Source organism: Chiloscyllium plagiosum, chromosome 7 (genome assembly GCF_004010195.1).
Source record: "Chiloscyllium plagiosum isolate BGI_BamShark_2017 chromosome 7, ASM401019v2, whole genome shotgun sequence".
NCBI lineage: Eukaryota > Metazoa > Chordata > Chondrichthyes > Orectolobiformes > Hemiscylliidae > Chiloscyllium > Chiloscyllium plagiosum.
Genome location: NC_057716.1, coordinates 92,690,556 through 92,704,145, shown reverse-complemented (window position 1 = coordinate 92,704,145; position 13,590 = coordinate 92,690,556).

The window sequence follows — 13,590 nt, the reverse complement described above, 5'->3', positions numbered from 1 at the left end:
ACTGTTTGGGGGCCTGTAGATAACTCCCAAGAGGGTCTTTTTACCCTTAGAATTTCTCAGCTCTATCCATACTGACTCTACATCCCCTGATTCTAGGTCTTCCCACGCAAGGGACTGAATATCATTCCTTACCAACAGGGCCACCCCACCCCCTCTGCCCGTCAGCCTGTCCTTACGATAGCACATATAGCCTTGAATATTCATTTCCCAGGCCCTGTCCACTTGAAGCCACGTCTCTGTTATCCCAACAACATCATAACTGCCAATTTCCAAATGAGCATCTTATTTCTAATGCTTTGTGCATTCATATATAATATTTTTAATTTGTTACTGTGTTCACCCTTCCTATCAACCATACGGCATGATCCCTTGTTGAGTTTTCTACTCCATTGATACCGTTGTCTTTCTTGACTTCTCTTGTTCTAACTTTCCCTTCAATTTCCTTCTTAAACATCCAGTTTGTCCCCTCCCCCCCGCTATTTAGTTTAAATGCAGCGGTGTTGCAGTGGCAAACCTGCCTGCCAGAATGTTGGCCCCTCACTTATTAAGGTGCAACCCGTCCCTCTTGTATAATTTATCCGTACCGCAAAACATATTCCAACGATCCAAGAATTTAAATCCTTGCTTCCTGCACCAGTACCCCAGCCACACATTCAAGTCCAATATCTCCCTGTTCCTGGCCTCTCCAGCCTGAGGAGATAACTACCCTGCATGTCCTGTTTTTCAACTTTCTTCCGAGTTCTCCGAAGTCCCGCTGTAGAATGTCCCTCCTCTTCTTCCCGACGTCATTTGTGCCGACATGTACCACCACCTCTGGCTCTTCACCTTCACCCTTGAGGATTTCCTGCATTCTGTCTGTGATGTCCTTAATCCTAACACCAGGAAGGCAACACACCATCCTCAAATCCCACCTGTTGCCACAGAAATCCCGTTCAGTTCCTCTCACTATGGAGTCCCCTATCACCACGGCTCTGTGCGATGTCTGACTCCTCGGCTCTGCCTCCACGCCAACTTTTGATTGGCAGACCTGACCGCCTCACGGCTGGCAGTGTCATCTGTCTCTACTGTTTCCAAAAGATTCAACCTGTTCCTGACAGGTACTTCCACTGGGGTCTCTCGCACTTGTCTCCTCTCTGCCTTCCTCATCGTCTTCTCCCTTCTATTCTCTTCTGGTATGCTCGGTGTAATAACCTCACTGAATGTCCTGTCCAGAAAGATCTCGTTCTCACGGATAAGCCTGAGGTCATTGAGTTCTTTCATCAGTGCTGCAATATGCTCTGTCAGAAGCTGAACACGTTCACACTTTCCACAGTTATACGAGCCAGATACACCAGAGTCCTTGATCTCCCACATCATGCATGTAGCACACTGAATCAGCTTGGCAGTCATGTCTTCACCCTCTTCAACTGTGGCGTAATCACTTCACTCAACCTCCTTATCAAAGACTCCTGAGCTAAAGACTCACTCTTTTCTCTGCGGACTTTTAATTTAGGTTAGAGGAGGAGGTTGGGAGGGAGGCCCTACTCACCTTCCCAACTGCCTCTGCGTTCCGACTTCACTTCTGCCCAGCTTCCACCGTTCTCTGCTGCAAAAAGACCGTTGGCTTCGAGGTAAGTACTTAAATAACAGTCACTCACCTTTCGAACCGCCTCTGCGCTCCAACTTCACTTCCACCCAGCTCCCACCGCTCTCTGCTGCAAAAAAGGCTGCCTTGCTGATCTTTGAGGGGCCCTATTCTCCCCCTAATTACCCTTTTGTCCTAAATGTATTTGTAAAATGCCTTTGAATTCTCCTTAACTCTATTTGCCAAAGCTATCCCATGTCCCCCTTCTTCCCTCCTGATCTCCCTCTTAAGTATACTCCTACTGCCTTTATACTCTTCTAAGGATTCATTCAATCTATCGCTATTCCAATTTAGAACTTCAACTTTTAGCTCTGGTCTATGCTCTTCCATCACTATTTTAAGTCTAATAGAATTATGCTCTTTGGCCCCAAAGTGCTCCACCACTGACACCTCAGTCACCTGCTCTGCCTCATTTCCCAAGAATAGATCAAGTTTTACACTTTCTCTAGTAGGTACATCCATGTATCGAATCAGAAAATTTTCTTGTACACACTTAACAAATTCCTCTCCATCTAAACCCTTAACACTATGGCAGTCCTAGTCTATGTTTGGAAAGTTACAATCCCCTACCAGAATCACCCTATTATTCTTATAGTTAACTGAGTTCTCCTTACCAATTTGTTTCTCAATTTCCCTCTGACTATTAGAGGGTCTATAATACAATCCCAACAAAGTGATCATCCCTTTCTTATTTCTCAGTTCCACCCAAATAACTTCCCTGGATGCATTTCCAGGAATATTCTCCCTCAGCACAGCTGTAATGCTATCCCTTATCAAAAATGCCACTCCCCCTTCTCTCTTACCTCCATTTCTATCCATTCTGTAGCATTTGCATCCTGGAACATTAAGCTACCAGTCCTGTCCATCCCTGTAATTGCTATGATATTCCAGTCCCATGTTCCTAACCATGCCCTGAGTTCATCTGTCTTCCCTGTTCAGCCTCTTGTATTGAAATAAAAGTAGTTTAATTTATTAGTCCTACTTGTTCTCTGCTTTGACCTGGCCTGCCTTAACTGCTTGACTCGTTTCTTTTCTTGACTGTACCAGTCTCAGATTGATCTCTTTCCTTACTATCTCCCTGGGTCTGCCCCTGCCCCCCTCCACCCCCGCCTGCGCCCACCCACATTCCAAACCACCGCCTCCATCCGTGCCCCGTCCGACCCATCCACCTGCTTCCCTGTGCTCCGCCGTCAGGGTCCAACCCCTCCCCACACCCCCTGCCCGGGGCAGCCAGACTGGACACCAACATTAAGACTGCTGCTGCGTTTGGATGGTGAGTCTCCAAAAAACATGCGCACACACACACACACACACACACACTTGCGCACACACACACAGACACGTGCGCGCACACACACACAGACACGTGCGCGCACACACATACACATACACGTCCGCACACACACAATGTTTGACTGCAACGTTTTGACAAGTTCCACCTTTGCCTTGGAGAGGACAATGTTGGAGGGATTATCTGGAGAAGCGGAGTTCAGGGTACACCCCTTCGTAGAACTCCAGGGAAAGTGTGGGGAGAGAGAGAGAGCGAGAGGGCGGGCAGTCAATCATTTCGAGACGGTGTCTAGAATCCGATTGGTGTCCAGAACTGTTCTTGGCAGCATTTTAGTAAGTTGAGTTTGTTTTTAATCACTGTAAACAAAAGATGTGATCAGTGTTGGAAACACCTCTTTAATGTAATGTTTCTATCGGCACCTTGAGATCTCCTTCTGATAATCTGCAATTTGGATGATTGATATTCAGATAATCAGGATTCTTCTGTATTACTACTGTCGAGGATCTCCTTTTAAAATTCCTGCCTAACTCTCTTTATTCTCCCTTCAGAATTTCAACCTTTTCCCTTCCTGTGTCGTTGGTTCCAATGTGGACAATGACCTCCTGCTGGTCCCTCTCCCCCTTGAGAACATTCTGCACCCTCTCTGAGACATCCTTGATCCTGGCACCAGGGAGGCAACACACCATCCTGCTTTATCGCTGCTGGCCACAGAAACGTCTGTCTATGCCTCGGACTAGAGACTCCCCTAACACAATTGATCACTTGGAACCCGACACACCCCTCATTGCGTTAGAGCCAGTCTCAATACCAGAAACTTGGATGTTCATGCAACATTCCCCTGAGAATCGATCATCCCCTACATTTTCCAAAACTGCATTCTTGCTTGAAATGGGGATAGCCACAGAAGACTCCTGCACTACCTGCCTACCTCTCTTACCTTTCCTGGAGTTAACCCATCTATGTGCCTGTATCTGCAAATTTTCTCCCTTCTTATAACTGCCATCCATCACATTTCCTTGCTCTTGTAAATTCCTCATTGCCTTTAACTGTCTCTCCAACTGATCCATTCGATCTGATAGGATTTGAAATCAAGTGCATTTACTGCAATATAATCCCCAGTAACATGTAAACTCTCCCTAAACTCCCATATCTGACAAGAAGAGCATATCACTCTACTATGGGCCATTTTTGCTTATTTCAATCTACAGACCCAGAAAATAGCACTGTCTTATTCCTCTACAAAACACTCTCCAGGCTAACTTAATACTCATGGCTTATGCTTTAAATTCAATCGAGAGATGTATCTCAATAAAACATATAACCAAGAAAGAACCCAATCTATTCAGTACTGCAGACTACTGTAAGGCCACACCTAAAATATTCACTTATCTGTTCCTGTGTTGTGACCTCTCCCAAGCAGGTTCCTCTAAGAATTTCACTGTTTGTTAGTTTTCCCAGATGCACTCCGATGTCCAGCGATACATGAATTCAACCAGCAAAGGCAGTAACTGCACAGGTTTTGTTCTGATGAAATGTGGATTTTATTACATCATAGCCTGGTCAAATCTTCAAAGTTGTGACAGACTTAATTCTAAAATTATGCTCTGGTATTAGTTTACTGTACAAGCAATCCATCCTAAAGTTTAGGGAATGCCAAACAGAGCAGTGGTTGGATCTTGGACTGGGTTTTAATTTTCCTCTGATACTATCTAGACTTTAGACACACCCTTCATACTCATGTTTACCATTTTAAAAACCGACTCCTCTTCAACTCTTGCTGCTCAGCCATGTCATACTATAAGATGACTGTTTTAATCAACAGCAGAAAGAAATTTTCATGCAAAATAACTCAATGTGATCAACTTTGGGTTTTCCTATTTAGAAAACACATTTGCTATCAGGGACCATGAATCTGAAGGTTAATTTGTACTTTTAGTAATAAAGAAGGTCAAATGAGCTTCAGAATTTAATAATGTAAATTGATACAATGGTGCCAAAATGTTAGTCAAATCATTACATATCAATTATTTAGCAGTTCAGATTTACATGTTTACTGCTCTTATGCAAGCATTAAACACACTTTGCATTCTCTGCCATAAACACAGATAGACATTAGTAAACTAAAAATAAACAGCTTTCACAAGTTTATTCATGTATGCCAGCGGATCTGCTTTGACCTTATTGAAACATCCAGGATTCTTGGGGGGTTTGATAGTGTTGATGTGAAGACGTTGTTCCCCCTTGTGGTAGAGTCTAGGACCAGAGGGCATCATCTTAGCATAAGGAGCCACGCATCTCAAAGAGAAATGAAGAAGAATTTCTTCTTTCAGAGAGTGGTGAATCTGTAGAATTCTTTACTGCAGAGGGCTATTGAAGCTGGGTCATTGAGTGTATTGAAGGCTGGATTATTAATCACTAAGGGAATCAAGGGTTATGGGGAAATGGCAGGAAAATAGAGTTGAGGATGACAAGATCAGCCATGATATGATTGACTGGCAGTACAAAGTTGATGGCCTAAATGGACTACCTCTGCTCCTTTGTCTTACAGAAATCAAATTGGGCTCAAAATGTCAATTAAATGGCAATAGTTCTATCCACTGACTGGACAGCCATGATCAAAGCCATCATCAGATTTATCAGAAGCCCCAATATAATTGCTCGAGCATTAGTCAGTTAACTGCCCAGTGTCCGGGTTTTCATCATGTTAAGGACAGAAACCCCATCTCCAAGAGCTGCTGGCCATTCTGAGGATCAACAGGGCTTCAATCCCAGTAATGCCACTAGGGGCAGAAGGGTGGGGTGGGGTCGGGGGGCCCTCAACTGGCCTCGGGGCAGGAAGGCTATCCTTGACATACCCCACCAGTGACTGAATTGGGGATGGGGAATAATTGACAAAGCACGGGACAGTTCATGCCTCATCCATCCTCCTGATTCCACAGCCCCTTTCCCTTATATCCTGGCTGACACCTGAAGACTGAATTAAATACTTCCTTATAATTTCCTAGTGACCCAAAACCCTGAGTGTGTTGAATTGAATGCAGTAAATATTCTCGTTGTGAAAAGGTTAATTTGTGTTTCAGGCAATGACAAATAACATCATCTGCCTTGAGATATTTGTTGCATCAGAAAGTTACTTGTTGAGATTTTCCATGTGTGGTCATCGATCTCTGTGTCCAATGGGATGCAACTAGAACCAAACAATTGCTCTCTATTTGACTAGTAAGAAGCCAAAGGTGATGAAACACTTTTTCAACAAAATAAAGATCCTAACGCAACTTTGCACAAGTAAACTTGGATAGGTCAAGTCATCGATCTGTGCAAGGAACTTCCTTCTTAGATCAGAAATAAAAAACATGGCACCAGATTGTGCTGGACTATGGTATTTTATGGTGTGCTTACAACAGTAGGCTAAATCCTTCAGTTAGTAACAGGTTGCCAACTGGAAAGGCAAAGAGATAGTACAGTGAGGACAATAGGGCAACAGATAATTGCCCAGGTTTGAGACCTGTGCACCCATCTGTAGAGGGGAGCCTGCCTTAGTGTGCTGCTGGATAATTTGATTGCTTTCAGTGGTGATCACTGATGGAACTACTTGAATATATCATGAGGGTATCATCCAGACTTGGCTGACAGACCCCAGAGAGTGAGTAAGAGGGGAGGGGTTACTGGGACTGACAATGGGTTGGTTGAGAGGCCAGAGTTTGACAGGGTGGTAGTGGCGAGGGTTAAAGGTGAGGTACAACCTTGGAAGAAGGAGACATGCCTACAACGGTCACAGGAGACCCTTCAACGTCCAAACCCCACCCACCCCTATTCTTGGCCAATGCCAGTTCATGCAGTCAAAGCTACGAGGCTACCCACCTTCCAAGAGATTACAAAGTACTAAAGAACTGTGGTTGCTGGAAATCAAAACAAAATCAGAAATTGCTGGTAAAACTCAGCAGGTCGGGCAACATTTGTGGAGGGAAAGCAGAATTAACATTTCAGGTCTAGTTACCCTTCTTCAGAACTGATTGTAATGAGGAAAAGGTTGGCATATATACCAGAGGAGGGGTGGGAAGGAGGGGAAGGTGCAAACAATAAGTAGAGATGGAGTTCGGACAGAGAGAAAAACAGTCGGGCTGACAAAGGAATGAGTAATGGTTAGCCCGAGTCAATGAATAGCTGCTAATGGGATGCATGAGAATGCCAGCAGCCCATGTGATGACAGGGTCTATTGTGTGGGAATTGGGTCAAAGACATGGGAGAAGGTGTTGATGCTCTAAAACTGTTGAACTCAATATTGAGCCCAGACTTTGCAGAGTCCGCAAGTGGAAAATAAAGTGCTGTTCATCGAGCTTGTGCTGATCTTTGCTGGAGCATTGCAGCAAGCCTGAGACAGAGATTTTGGAAAGGGAACTCAGTGGAGTGGTGAAGTGGCAGGCAACTGGAAGCTCAGGGTCTTTTTTGTGAACAGAGTACAGATGTTCTACAAAGCAGTCACCAATGTAGAGGAGACCACATTGTGAGCAGTGAATACAGTAGGCAAGATTGAGTGAAGTGCAGAAAAATTACCTCCCTGTTGTGGTTAAAATAACTCCAGAAAAGGAATAAGTCCTTCAGCAGTGTTCCCCTGAGCGACTAAGGTGTGCCTTCCTAAATGGAAGGTCTGCACACACTGATCAAAACACAGATGTGTAGACTTGCAGTTTCCATAGCTCATCACCACACACAGACATTGGAGACTGTGCAGTGGCAGAAATAATTGGAGGAAGAATATAGCCTTTAACTGGACATTAATCAGCCATTTGCAAGAGGGTAAAAGGGTCATCCAATGTCTCCATCACACCCCCTTGAGATGAGAGACAGATCAAGAGTGAATGAGAAGGTAGTGGCAAGGACACTGACTGCAACTGACGAGTGTCATCATCTTCAAAGACACTGACACGGTGGTATAAAATTGCCGCATGTTTCAGTTCTGTGAGTTTTCATGTTCATGTACCCGTAGGTTCCCCATGGTAGACTACTGCAAAAAATACGAAGGTATGGCATTGAGGGTGAGTTGGAGGTTTGGATTAGGAGTTGGCTGGCTGGAAGAAGACAGAGGGTAGTAGTTGATGGCAAAGGTTCATCTTGGAGTGCCGTCACTAGCGGTGTTCCGCAAGGATCTGTTTTGGGACCATTGCTGTTTGTCATTTTTATAAATGACCTGGAGGAGGGGTTAGAAGGTTGGGTGAGCAAGTTTGCGGATGATACGACAGATCTTTGAAAGTTGCCACCCAGGTAAATAGTGCGGTGAAGAAGGCATATGGCGTACTGGCTTTTATTGGTAGAGGCATTGAGTTCCGGAGTATTGTGGTCATGTTGCAGTTGTATAGGACTCTGGTGCGGCCACATCTGGAGTATTGTGTGCAGTTTTGGTCGTCATACTATAGGAAGGATGTGGAGGCACTGGAACGGGTGCAGAGGAGGTTTACCAGGATGTTGCCTGGTATGGTAGAAAGATTGTATGAGGAAAGGCTGAGGCACTTGGGGTTGTTTTCATTGGAGAAAAGAAGGTTTAGGGGTGACTTGATAGAGGTGTATAAGATGATTAGGGGTTTAGATAGGGTCGACAGTGAGAATCTTTTTCCACGTATGGAGTCAGCTATTACAAGGGGGCATAGCTTTAAATTAAGGGGTGGTAGGTATAGGACAGATGTTAGGTGTAGGTTCATTACTCAGCGAGTTGTGAGTTCATGGAATGCCCTGCCAGTAGCAGTGGTGGACTCTCCCTCATTATGGGCATTTAAGCGGGCATTGGATAGGCATATGGAGGATAGTGGGCTAGTGTAGGTTAGGTGGGCTTGGATCGGCGCAACATTGAGGGCCGAAGGGCCTGTACTGCGCTGTATTCTTCTATGTTCTATGTTCTATGTAACGTTAGTAGCTAATGGAATCACTGCGCATCTCACTAAAGGGTCCAGGGAATGAGAAATGGACAGAAAAAGCCACTTCACTACGGTCTACCAGCCGAGCCATGATGATACCCAAATGATATATTCATTTGGCTCCAATAAAAAAGAAGCATCACTAAAGTCTCGGCAACTAAAAACCAGACAAAGTCTATTACAGACTATTACAAAATGGACGGTCTACATCTGAACCAGACCGGAACCAATGTCGTTGGGGGAGTTTTTGCTCCTGCTGTTGGGGAGGTTTTAAACTAATGTGGCAGGGGACTGGGAACCAGGAAAGAAAACAAGTAGGCAGCGAGGTGGAGACTGGAGACTGTAAGAATCATGAAGATAGCATTAATAAAGGAAAGAGTAGGCAGACAGCAGGTGAGCGCAAAAGAATTGGTGGCCTGAAATGCATCTATTTTAATACAAGGAGTATAGTGTGTAAGGCAGATGAACTTAGGGCTTGGATTGGTGCCTGGGAGTATGATGTTATTGCAATCACAGAGATTTGGTTGAAGGAAGGGCATGATGATTGGCAACTAAATGTTCCAGGATATAGATACTATAGCCAGGACAGGGAGGGAAGTAAAAGGGAGGGGGGGAAGGGGGTTGAGTTGCATTGCTGGACAGGGATGAGATCATGGCTGTGCTAAAGGAAGACATGATGGAGGTCTTGGGTAGTGAGGCATTATGGGTGGAGCTGAGAAATAAGAAGGGTGCAGGTGCAGGTACATTGTTGGGGCTGTATTATAGGCCTCCCAACAGTGACCGTGAGATAGAAGAACAAATAGATAAACAGATTATGAATAGATGTAGAGGCAACAGGGTAGTGGTGATGGGAGAATTTAATTTTCCCAACATTGACTGGGATACACTTAGCGTCAGAGGTCTGGATGGGGTAGAATTTGTAAGAAGCGTCCAGGAGAGTTTTCTAGAGCAGAATGTCAATAGTCTGATGAGGGAAGGGGCCATATTGGACCTGCTACTGGGGAACGAGCCAGGACAAGTGGTAGAAGTTGCAGTGGAGGATTTCTTTGGGAACAGTGACCACAATTTTGTAAGTTTTAGAATACTCGTAGATAAAGATGAGAGTGGTCCTAAGGGAAGAGTACTAAACTGGGCCAAGGCTAATTATATCAAAATTAGGCAGGGACTCAGAAATGTGGATTGGACACAGCTATTTGAAGGGAAGTCCACATTTGATATGTGGGAGGTTCTCAAAGATATGTTAATGATAGTGCAGGATAGACATGTCCTGTTGAAGACAAAGGATAGGAAGGGCAAGATTCGTGAACCGTGGATGACAGGAGAAATTGTACCACTAGCCAAGAGGAAAAGGGATGCGTACATTAGGTCTAGGCAGCTAAGAACAGAATGGACCCTGGAGGAATATCGGAAGAGTAGGGCAAGTCTTAAACGAGGAATCAAGCGGCTAAAAGGGGTCATGAAGTAGCTTTAGCGAGCAGAATTAAGGAGAATCTCAAAGCATTTTATTCTTAAATAAGAAGCAAGTGGGTAACTAGGATTGGTCCACTAAAGAATAATGAAGGAAGGCTGTGTGTCGAACCTGAGAGAATGAGTAAGATTCTGAATGATTTCTTTACATAAGTGTTCACTGAGGAGAGGGACATGAATCTTGAGATTAGGGATAGAAGTTTGATTCGTCTGAATCACGTTGACTTAAGTAGGGAAGATGTGTTGGGTAGGTGAGAGGTTATTAAGGTGGACAAATCCCCAGGACCAGATGGGATCTATCCAAAGTTGCTGAGGGAGGCGAGAGAGGAAATAGCTGGGATGCTGATAGATCTTTGTGACATCCTTAAATACAGGTGAGGTGCCGGAGGACTGAAGGGTTGCTCATGTTGTCGCCCTGTACAAGAAGGGTAGTAGGGTTATTCTGGGTAACTATAGACCAGTGAGCCTGACGTCGGTGGTGGGAAAGTTGCTGGAGAGGGTACTGAGGGATGAGATCTATTTATATTGAGAAAAGAATGGGCTTATCGGTGATAGGCAACATGGTTTTGTGCAGGGAAGATCGTGCCTTGCCAACTTAATAGAGTTCGTTGAGGAAATGACCAAGTTGGTAGATGAAGGAAGAGCTGTTGATGTCATATACATGGACTTTAGTAAGGCGTTTGATAAGGTTCCCCATGGTAGACTAATGGAGAAAGTGGAGTCACATGGTGTGCAGGGTGTGCTAGCTAGGTGGATAAAGAACTGGTTGAACAACAGGAGACAGAGAGTAGTAGTTGAAGGGAGTTTCTCAAAATGGAGAAAGGTGGTGTTCCACAGGGATCAGTGTTGAGGCCACTGTTGTTTGTGATATACATAAATGATCTGGAAGAGGGCACTGTTGGTATGATCAGCAAGTTTGCAGATGACACAAAGATTGGTGGAGTAACAGAAAGCAAAAAGAACTGTCAAAGAATACAGCAGAATATAGGTAGACTGGAGAGTTGGGCGGAAAAGTGGCAGATGGATTTCAATCCAGACAAATAGTGCAGGATAGACCAAAAGGATGTGCATGGTTGTGGGCGGCACGGTGGCACAGTGGTTAGCACTGTTGCCTCACAGCGCCAGAGACCCGGGTTCAATTCCTGACTCAGGCGACTGACTGTGTGGAGTTTGCACATTCTCCCGTGTCTGCGTGGGTTTCCTCCAGGTGCTCCGGTTTCCTCCCACAGTCCAAAGATGTGCAGATCAGGTGAATTGGCCATGCTAAATTGCCCATAGTGTTAGGTTAAAAGGGGTAAATGTGGGGGTATGGGTGGGTTGCACTTCGGCGGGTCGGTGTGGACTTGTTGGGCCGAAGGGCCTGTTTCCACACTGTAAGTAATCTAATCTAAAAAAAAAAATGTGAGGTGATGCATTTAAGAAAGACTAATTCTAGAGCGAATTATACAATGAACGGAAGAGCCTTGGGAAAAGTTGATTGGCAGAGAGATCTGGGAGTGAAGGTCCATTGTACCCTGAAGGTTGCTGCACAGGTGGATAGAGTGGTCATGAAGGCAAAAAGTATGCTTGCTTTCGTTGGGCAGGATGTTGAGTATAAGAGCTGGCAAGTCATGTTAAAATTGTACAAGATATTGGTTTGGCTGCATTTAGACTACTGTGTACAGTTCTGGTCACCACATTACCAAAAGGATGTGCATGGTTTGGAGAGGGTGCAGAGAAGGTTTACGAGGATGTTGCCTGGTATGGAAGATGCTAGCTATGAAGAGAGGTTGAGTAGGTTAGGTTTGTTTACATTAGAAAAAAGGAGATTGAGGGGGGACCTAATTGAGGTTTATAAAATCATGAAGGGTATAGACAGGGTGAATAGAGACAAGCTTTTTCCCAGGGTGAAGGATTCAACAATGAGAGGTCATGCTTTCAAGGTGAGAGGTGGAAAGTTTAAGGGAGATACACCAGCAGAGATGGTAGAGACAGGCACGGCAGATTCATTTAGGATGCATCTGGACAGATGCATGAGTAAGTGGGGAGCAGAGGGATAAAGATGCTTAGGAATTGGGTGACAGATTTAGACAGTAGATTTGGATCGGCTCAGGCTTGGAGGGCTGAAGGGCCTGTTCCTGGGCTGTAAATTTTCTTTGTTCTTTGTTCTAATTAATTCCTTTATCACTTCCACCAATTTTCTATACTCTTCCCTGCAGTAACTGTTATGCATAATGTTTAGAAGGGATTATTCTTTAACATTGATTTCGCAGGTAAGGTCTGTTAAACAAAAAAGAGTCCACACATTGGCAGACTTTGCTGACTTTCAATTCTGCATGGTCCTGGCAATGCTTGGATTCCCACTGTGATGTATATAATTAAGCACCTCAAGTGTACGTAATTGCCCCTTTAGTATTTTGCAATCAGTTAATGGACTGGAAAACCAGGCTTGTGTTTAAAATTAAATTTTCTTTGATTTCTAAAGTTATAAGTGCAATTAACAAATGAATCAATATTAATTCTATTGAGACATTGAACAATGCCACAACTGAACTGAACATGAAACATTTCACTTGTTGGAATTTATACAGAACAGGTAATTGTTTTTTCACGGATAACTTCAGTTGGAAAATTCAGTCCCACATGCAGCAAAAAAAAAGCAAATTCTGTAAGAATACTACCAGGAACAATGCTAGACTGATAACCAAGCAATTTACTGACACAATCAGATCAGCTTTTGAATCCCTAATTTTTTTTTGCCTCACATTACATTTAATTGCATTTTGACCAGGAAGTATTGATCAAGGGAATTTCTTGTAGGAGAAAGTGAGGACTGCAGATGCTGGAGATCAGAGCTGAAAAATGTGTTGCTGGAAAAGCGCAGCAGGTCAGGCAACATCAAAGGTGCAGGAGATTCCTGAAGAAGGGCTTATGCCCGAAACGTCGATTCTTCTGCTTCTTTGATGCTGCCTGACCTGCTTGCGCTTTTCCAGCAACACATTTTTCAGCAAGGGAATTTCTTACCGATACTCTAATTGAGCCAGGACTGGTCACATATTAGGTTCAAAGAGACTTGATCCATTCATATTTTCCACTTTATAACTGATGCTACATAATAGTTGGTACATTGAGGCAAGGAATAGGGAGAGAGTGCAGTTGAACACTTGGCTGCAAGGATGGTGTAGGAGGGAGGGCTTCAGGTATTTGGACAATTGAACTGCATTCTGGGGAAGGTGGGACCTGTACAAGCAGGACGGGTTGCACCTGAACCAGAAGGGCACCAATATCCTGGGAGGTAGGTTTGCTAGCACTCTTCGGGG